At 40.9% G+C, this 9,536-nt stretch overlaps 1 long non-coding RNA gene across 1 annotated transcript; it reads left to right on the top strand.

Moving 5' to 3' along the window:
- The first annotated feature begins 1,693 nt into the window (after nt 1–1,693).
- On the top strand, nt 1,694–2,673 carry LOC147708626 (uncharacterized). Its single transcript, XR_015296511.1, has 4 exons — nt 1,694–1,764; nt 2,243–2,340; nt 2,435–2,498; nt 2,592–2,673. It is a non-coding gene; the product is annotated as an uncharacterized LOC147708626 (long non-coding RNA).
- Nucleotides 2,674–9,536: the final 6,863 nt, after the last annotated feature.

The raw sequence follows: 9,536 nt of genomic DNA, 5'->3' as shown, positions 1-9,536 counted from the left end.
CAATAACTTGATCAGAAGAGCATACAAACGCGCGAAATATTATAATAGGGAATCTCTTCTCAAAAAGAACACTGAAGGTGAGGACAACATAAAAACCAACGACAGACTGATTTTTGTTACAAATTATAGCACAGCAAGTAACAAAATAAAACATATTATCAATCGTAATTGGTCATTATTAAACGATAGACAGGGTATAAACATCCCCAAACCAATGTTCAGTTTCCGCCGCAACAAAACAATTAGGAATTGCCTAGTGCACACCTTCAAAGAAAAGAATCACAAAACCCCAAATACTATCAATAACACCCCTTTACCGACTGGCAATTTCCCGTGCAATATGTGCTCCAATTGTACATCGATGATTAAAGGCAATGCTATTCAATACAATGGAGTGGACCATAAAATCAAAAACTTTGCCAACTGTAGAACCAAAGATTTGGTCTATATGGTACAATGCCCCTGTAAGAAAGCATATATTGGAGAAACTGCAAGAGAAATCAAAACCAGGATAACTGAACATAGATCCGCTATTAGAACCCAAAAGAAATCAGCCCCGCTAGATGAACACTGGATCAATCACAAGCACAAACCAGAAGATCTCAGATGGTGTGTAATAGAGATCATAACACACAACATGAGAGGTGGCAACGTGAACAACAAAAGAAAAAAAAGAGAACAGTTCTATATGTCTCTTTTCAATACGTTCCGCACTGGATTAAATAATAGAGAAGAATGGGAAAGGCTAATCCTGTAAAATTCTATCTACCTCTTGTATACAGTCTGTGAACAAAAGTGTGAATTCCAAAACTTCTGCTATAGCAACTAGTAGATTGGTCCACTCAGCTACTAATAACGAAACATTGTTTTCCTAAATATACGAGCCTGTCTATTTAACTTGATGTTTATCTCTTGTATTCATGAATGATGTACTGATACAAATCATTGTTTATATGTATTGTTTACCCATAGGTTTCAGTAGTATCATGTCTACAGATCTAGTTTCTCAATTGCCAATGAGAATAGGATCAAGGTCGCAGCAGTGTAAAATTATTCATTGCATAAACTGCATATTTTACCAAATTTACAGATCAATTGTGAATTGTATTTATGCCATCTGTATATATATTGTTTTATATGCTTATATATGTAGAGGTCGTTTTATTGGTGAATAGACAGTATATAGAATGTAAAATAGAGAAAGTATATTGCTCATGGCTTACCAAAAACATAGAAGTACGGAGCAAATGATTACCCGACCGTTTGTATACTAGAAAAAGATGCCCAATCCAATATGGCCGCCATATTTATCGATATAACACCTTTTTTTCTTTACAAACCCGATAATAGTTTTTTGAGCATCGCATGATTTGTACTACTTCGTAGCACTGTACTCTTTAAATACAGTAACAAAAATATACGAGGGAAATATCAGCATTGTTTCCTCGTTTCCATCACATCAGTAAATGGAACACTTCCGGGTTATCCGGCTCGCGTTTTTCGTAAATGGTATTTTTTCTTTCGTCCTAACCTTATGGACTGTATCGCCATTAGGTAGGATTTAGCTTATTTTAAAAGATTTGAATTTCCAACATGCGCGGTCTAAGTAAATATTTCACCCGCGAGGACACTTCCGGGTCAAGAAGAGTGGTGTCAGCATAAAAACACCTTCGTGAATGGCTGCATTTAGAGTCTGCACCATCACGAAGGCATCGACAACCACGACAGCACGGAGGAGCAGGGAGGCCGAATCAGTAAATATAGGTAAGAATACTCTCTCCCCTTCGAAAAATAGAATTGGTCGAAACATCGACCTATGGCCATTTTTAAATAGGTGTTTTTTTAAATAAGCACTCTTCTTATTAACAGACACTGTTCCCCTATGGTGTTGGACACATAGCGTAATTGTCGGTATAGTTTAAAATGCCCCATAGAGTTGTGCTTAACGCCTTGTAACACATAGATAAAGTATGGGACTGCAAGGGCAAAAGGAAAAACTTTACTTTCCTTTTTCAGCATACTCAGTAGAGTACTGAATATGGACAATGAAAATACCACTCGAAAATAAGAATTGTCCATTCACTTTGTGAGAGTTAATGCATATCCTCAATGCAGACAGTACTAAGGATATATACGTGTAATAATGTTTACGACATATAAATGTATTAGTAAACCTTTTTTTTCAAAAAAAGTGGGTTATGAAAACAAGGTCCTTTATCCTTAAAAAATATTTTCTCTCTAGAGCCAAGAAATTGGGGTTTCTAAATGTACGAAGAACCCTCAGAAGCGACAATCCACAAGAGTCGTGAAATTCTCACTGATAGCCTGAGTAAATATCAGGTCAGTACGAATATGGAATGATACATAAAATAAACAAATGATCTTCCTAAAAACTTGAAAACATGGATTGATCCGTATGTATCTGTGTATCTAGGTATTGAGACTATCCATCGGTGGCCCCTCCGTGCACCTAGAAAATAAGTGCATCCTTATAGAAGGTAATTTAAAAGTGTTTTAGCCTCTTATGAAATTCCATCACAAGAATAGGGAGCAAAATGATTGAATATTTTTTGTGCCTCTTTACCACACAGCTTGAGCGAGAATAATTCCGCTGAAGATAAATACTTGCTTTCTGGGTGAAAAGAATTGATACATTCATCCCACATCCCCAACAGGTACTCACAAACCATACACGTATGAAACCGGTTAAGCCCCAGAAATTTCATTAAGGCTTAACAGACTCGGGGCATAAAAGGATGTATAACTACTAGCTATATATATATAAAAACAGAGTGGCCTTGTGAGCATTTTTTACTAGGCACAAGATTAGAGTATCATGCCGAATAGCAGCTCTGAATTCATATGTTTTGGTAACTATACATGTTGAAATGGAGAACATATTTAAATAGTAACAAGAGAAATGCAGGAGCTATAACTATCCTTAAGTGTAGACAAATGGCGTAATGTTTTGTTAATTTATTAAAAGTTTTACCTGACTGAAAAAACTTTTCTTTGATTGCTTTAGATATGAAATTAGTGTGAACGTCCTGAGGAAGGTGTGAAGATTCTTTTAAGCACCGAAACACTGCGTCGACTGTGTTCACTTGCTTGTATATGATTGTTTTTATGAACTGTCCACCTTTTTGGTGGCCTATAGTGGTTTTTAATTATTCTTTTAGATTGTAACCCGTTCGGGAGGGAATACATTTTATTGTTTGTATTCTGACATATCTTCTCACTTGGTGTTATTATCTTGTTTTATTCATTCTGTCTACTTGTCTACCTAGCACTGCCCTGCTCTAGCTTTATTTCATTTGATTTTGTGAGTCTATAGGTTTATAGACTTCCTAAGTATTCAACTCTCTGTGTCCATATGGTAGGATACCGTACCTAAAAACGTCTAAGACAGGGTGTTTCTCTTTTAGTGCTTAAGTCCCCCCACCCTGCCATAGGTAACAGGGGTACCTCCAATTTTTTGCAAACTGTAATTGTATTACAACCATCTGCTCCTATACTTACATTTCTCGGACTAGTCCCATTATGTCTCAGGGTGTCAAAACGGTCTAGCGTTACAGCATTTTTAATTTTACCCAAAGAAGACCGCTTTGGGCCTAACAATTCCAGGGATAGCTGCTTCTCTGTAAGGGCTATCTCGCGCTCTAGCACAACTGCTGCTCTAGTAATGACATTGTCTAATGTCCCTGTAACGCTGCCCCCTATAGTGTTGGATGCCATCTTCCTCACCTTCCCAGATAGAAGGTCCTTGATTGTCTGTTAAAACTTATACAATAGGGGCAGGGCAAACACCAGTGTCCACAATAGAAGTACTGTTATCATATACGGGGTGACCCAATGGAAGTCCAAGGACCTGGGTATCAAGTGTTATAGATAAGGTGGTCCTAGACGTTAATTCTGAATACTATTATTAGTACTTTATTAGCAAAAAGGTAATTCAATTTTTCATTCCTCATGCGATTTAATCCTGCAAACAATAGCCCAGAAACAGTAAATAGTCCACACAATAAGTTTTAAAGTCTCTTAAAATAGAGAGGAAACTCCACTATTTATTTTTCATAAAAATCCTCATGATTGTTCAATATACAAATATACAAATTGAAAAAACAGAAGGGTTTACCATCAAGTAATGTGCACAGGATAGAGTGAAAGTTAAGTACTAGTGTGAGATAGAAAAAGACCAAGAGGGTCTGAGAAATTGAGGTCTTAGTTTCTGTGGATCTAAGGTGAAGAATCCTTAGAGAGAATCAAAGAGCCTGCCCTGAAAGTCTCATTTACAAAAAAATGTTATTCTTTCTTGCTGTATCACGGTGGGAAATCATCCGTGTTCTTGTTTATGGAGAGAAAGGGGAAGCAGGGGCAGTAGAAGATGCAGGCTCAAAGTGGGGGGAAATGTTGTCGACGTTTTGACCCAAGGATAGGGAGGGCAGTTGATATCCTCATGAGCGGGTCTTCATCAGGACGGGAAGGGTGGTGGTCAGCGGTCTTTTGCAGACGGAGCCCCACTGACAGCTCACGCATTTTGACAATAGAGACATACCGCTGGGATTTTTTGAAAAATCAATCGGAGTTCTCCCACCACCGTTAACAGCTTGGTACTCGAGAGCACGCTTGGTTGGCTTTTTCAGCAAATCTATTTTGCGTACTTGGCACACCATTAAAGGGTGTCCACCTATACCACTGGGGTTACATGCTTTCAATGTAACTAAGTCCCCCCCACCACCCTCATGAGGATTTTTATGAAAAATAAATAGTGGAGTTTCCTCTCTATTTTAAGATACTTTAAAACTTATTGTGTGGACTATTTACTGTTTCTGGGCTATTGTTTTCTCTGTTTTTGTTCTCAAAATGTTTTTTCATTGCAGGATTAAATCGCATGAGGAATAAAAATTGAAATATGTTTTTGCTAAAAAAGTACTAATAATAGTATTCAGAATTAACGTCTACGACCACCTTATCTGTAACACAATAGATGTACAGCAAACAAAGAAACAAAGAAAATAGTGCCTGGGTGTGGAACACGGTGGCCCAGCCCGGCCTACTCCAGCCTATGACGGCCTTAGACGGTCCCGCCCTTGTCCCGGGCTTCTCCCGGGACGCTTCCGCGCAGCGGATGGGATGACAGATTTATATAGCGTCAGCAGGGGGCAGTGCTCAAAGCCCCGATACAGGTGTGGGCGGACAGATGAATCCTGGGACTACGAGTCCTGAAAGATTGGAAAGCTCGTCTCGGTGTCAGACTCGGTGTCACAGCGATATCACCCAAAGCAGCGTCCTTGTAGCACACAGTAGCCCCGTGATGGCAGAGAGTCTAGAGAGGCACACACAACACCTCTGATGCTGCGGCACATCTCTCAAGTGGAGACTTAATCAAGGAAATGATCTGTCTCTTTACAGTTGTTTATCAATGTACGTAGCTTTGAATTGGATGACATTGAAAAAAAATTGTCTGGCAGAGCCAGAGAGTAATGGCTGATTGAAGGTGTTTGTCAGTAGACCTTTCTGCGCTCACTCGCACCAGAAAGCGACCCGGGACTGCCAGCTTGTCCACATTTGCACCAAACAGGGTTTAGCCCAACAGCAAGTCAAGTTGAATTTCAGGTTTGGTTAACTGAGCTAACTATAGCTTATGCCCCAGCAATGCACAGCTTATGACCTCACATATTACATCACTCATGACATCGTCAGCAGTACTTAATTTTTGCCGGAGCTTTCCATTGCTTAGCACCAACACCTATTGCTCAGTGCTGGATCTATGACACACCTGCCAACTCACATGGCGTGGTGGCAAAGTGCGTCACACGATATATCGGCATTTCACACTGTTTCTCTGTGAAGAGCTAATATTATCACATAGTAAACCCATCCCTGGGTAATCAGTGTTCCCTGCCAGTTAGGTGATTTCCCACACAAATCAGGGCTTTTTTTTTCTCATATGTGCAGTAAATATCACCACTGGTGGGTCACTGATTGATTGGGCTGGCTTTGGTCGTCCGACTCCTGTGTGCCTGTAAACCTTTTTAAATTTGCCCCCACACCTCCGCTGCCCGCCTTATCATGAGGATCAGGCACACACATGCTGCCAGACACTGCCTGGGCTGGGACATGTCCATCAATCATAGTAGGAAGCCTGTCTTTCATTGGCCTGAGTGGGACCAATGCAGAGATTAGGGTCCCCACTTTTTTCCCACCCCTTCGCCCCAGCATACTGCGTAGGTGCTAGCCAGTGATTTCCAAGAGGAAAAAAGCAGTGTTTTGCCTCAAAATAATTATGGCAGTGCAGTAAGTAATGATTTTGATTTATCTAAGCCACTGGAAATCAGAATGGTATGCAAATAGCACGAGTTGCTAGTAAACTCCATGTTTGCAAACTACAAAACATTAACTTATATTTGGAAATTAATTTACTCCCATTTAGCTTTACATTGTTTCAAGCGAGTTCATCTACCCCAGAGTTGGGTTGTGTGCAAAATGTAAAAAGTGAGATTCTGGATGTTCACAATCGTCCGCAAGCCCATTCCTAACCTGCATTTAATCATAGATTGACTCCAGGCAAGGGCAGAAGTCACCTGGCATCCATTTTGTTCCTATGATCGGTGGGCTTTACAGGAAGGGTGTCTGCACAGATGTCAGATTCACACAAAACCCTACAACATACAACCAGTATGGAGGACTTAATGGACGGACAACGGTGTGACAAACCACTAGTAATTTTAGTCTTCATCCCAGAGAAAGGTATGAGCATAGAGGTGAGTCAGTTGAAAATATCTACTATACTGATCCATCACCCTAGAGAAAGTTCTTAGTGAATTTTATTGCAATGTACTACTATAGTCATTCATCAAAAAAGGAGAGAAGTTTAGGGAAACTGGTCAGTATATCATAAACCAGAACTATACTCAGCCTTCACTGTGCATTACAGTCTCAATGAACAGCTTAGCCTGTCACAAAGCACTACCCTACACATACATCAGTGGGGGGCATGTGTCATTGAGGCGGGTGGAGTTCTGAAAAATAGAACACCCACTTTGAAAAAGGAATTATAGATCAGATGACATATGTTAGAAATCACTCATTTCAGAAACTTTTACAAAACAAACTCACTGGATGATTTAATCAATGATTTCACCAGTGATGTCATTTGAGATAACATCAGTGAAGTCATCAGTGATGTCACTAACCATTAATTGATGCTGCTGTTGGAACAGGCTAATTTCCCAATACAAGCCCACCACAGAATCTGCCTGCCGAAGATCCCCTACCTCTAAGGTTCCTTTTCAACCATGTATACATTGCTAAAATAGAAGTGATATTTTCTTAAGATGATTTTAAGAAATAAGCAGGATTTGTCCTATTCCCTTTCAGAGTACCCAAATGGGACGCTTTGTTCCTTAGGGGATTTGATTTTGTTTTTTGACAATTTCTGAAAGAGAGTATTCTTCCTGATCTGAGTTTTTCACCATCATAGCTTGCAAAATGTGGGCAGAGAAAGGAGATAGAAAATGGGGGTGAAAGATGTGGGAGCACACCAGGAGCTACGGGTTACACCCAAACCCGGACAGGCCGGTTCAGTGGGAACCGTCTCCACCCTCTGTTGCAACCACTAATGCTGCAGCACTCCCCACTCTCAACAATGTAGCATGTAGAGTTCTCTCTATTCGTTCTCCTTGCTGGCAATCTCAGTATAAGTCCCCAAAAATGTCCAGTTCCACATAGCGACAGTGCAAAATCCAACCCCAGGCACAAGGAGCCAGTACGGAAAATGGCATGGGTAAAGTGGGAAACAAACTTTACAACGCAACTTTTACACCGCACTACCATTACAACAAAACTTTTACAACGCAACATCAATTACTACGCATGCATTTACAACGCAACCATTACAACGCATGACACTACAACGCACACCACTACAACGCATGCCATTACAACGCAGTCATTACAACGCATACAATTACAACGCATAGCATTACAACACATAGTACCCTTACACTATCCAACACTTACCCTACTGTTGCACCCCCTGGAGTTAGAATAGTAATTTTTACCCCTACACTATCCAACACTTACCCTACTGTTGCACCCCCTGGAGTTAGAATAGTAATTTTAACCCCTACACTATCCAACACTTACCTTACATGCAATGTAATGTTATGCGTTGTAATGGTATGCGTTGTAAATGTAGTATGCTTTGTAGTGGAATGCGTTGTAAAGGTAGTTTCAAAGAATTCGTTGTAATGGCATGCGTTGTAATGGTATGCGTTGTAATGGATGTTGCGGTGTAAAAATTGCGTTGTAAAGGTAGGTACACACCGCAGTACCAGATGGGGCTGGAAGCTGGGCTAACGGTCTGAAGAAAGGCAGGAAAGGCAATACTTTTTTACTTCAGCCACCCAAATGAGCAAATCGCACCAGCCTACTGCTGGTTGCTTCCGCCAACCATGTCTTGCCACAGAGTGCCTTTGCACTTACCCCCTCCACGTTGGCATCCAAGCAGGCATCTGCACCCTTTTGCATCTCTCTTCTGGCCCTCAAGCAGACCTCCTGTGGGCTCTTCAGTGACACCTCCAGCAGCTCCTGCCCCTTCATGCTTGCTAAGCAATAGCACCACTATAGCCTCTTGCGGGCATCACAGGGTGAGAAGAGTGCATGCATGACAAGCTTAGAAATATGAACAGACAAGGGGGCAGCCGGATAGCGTACCCCCCCCCTTGCTGGCTTGACCACATCTGCCTCCTGCTGCACTGCTGCTCACCTGCTCCTAACAGCTCCAAGATGAACTGGGCAGACAGTAGGGGTGTGTAGAATATGGGTCAAGATGCAAGTGGATATGAATATAAGTAGAGCTGCGAGTGAAAATGCGGGCAGCAGACTGGCTCCCACGCCCATGTGACTCCTTCTGTCTCTAGCAGCACCGCAGTCGTGGCTCCCTGCTCCAAGCCACTCACAGCCAGGCAGTGTGTGGAAATGAAATGAGCAAAATTATGGGCGGTAGACAGGCTTGCCCACCGACAAGCCTCCCGTAGCACTAGCCTCCCGTAACACCGCAGACACTGCTTCACCCGCTCTGAGCTTCTCAAGCTGCTCCAAGCACAAACATCAGGCATCATCATGCACAATCCTCGAATACACCAAACTCCAAAACAATTAATTGATCGCCACACATCAGTTTCCAACTTTCAAATTCTTTATTATTTCAACTTTCCTTCAAGGAGACCTGCCAACTTGTTTCATTCCAAAGAGCTTTTTCAACCCTGAAAAATTGTTACAAACGTTTAAAAACTCTATTTAATTGACTAGACATACAAATTAATAAAATCAATGACAAACAAATCGGACCAACCTTCCTCTTTTATTTGTTAAATGTATCAATAAATGTATTATTTATTATTCAAATGACAGAATCACATCATACTATCCAGTTCATAATTGTTCCAATGAATGTTCATTTTGCAATACAAAAGATAATCTTCCTGCACGTAAAGTTCAATTCAACATTTATAAAGGCTTTCCTTCCCCAC

The sequence above is a fragment of the Lissotriton vulgaris genome, chromosome 6, assembly GCF_964263255.1.
Source record: "Lissotriton vulgaris chromosome 6, aLisVul1.2, whole genome shotgun sequence".
Lineage (NCBI taxonomy): Eukaryota > Metazoa > Chordata > Amphibia > Caudata > Salamandridae > Lissotriton > Lissotriton vulgaris.
The sequence above is the reverse complement of the archived record's forward strand: the minus strand, read 5'-3'. Positions and strand labels throughout refer to the sequence as shown.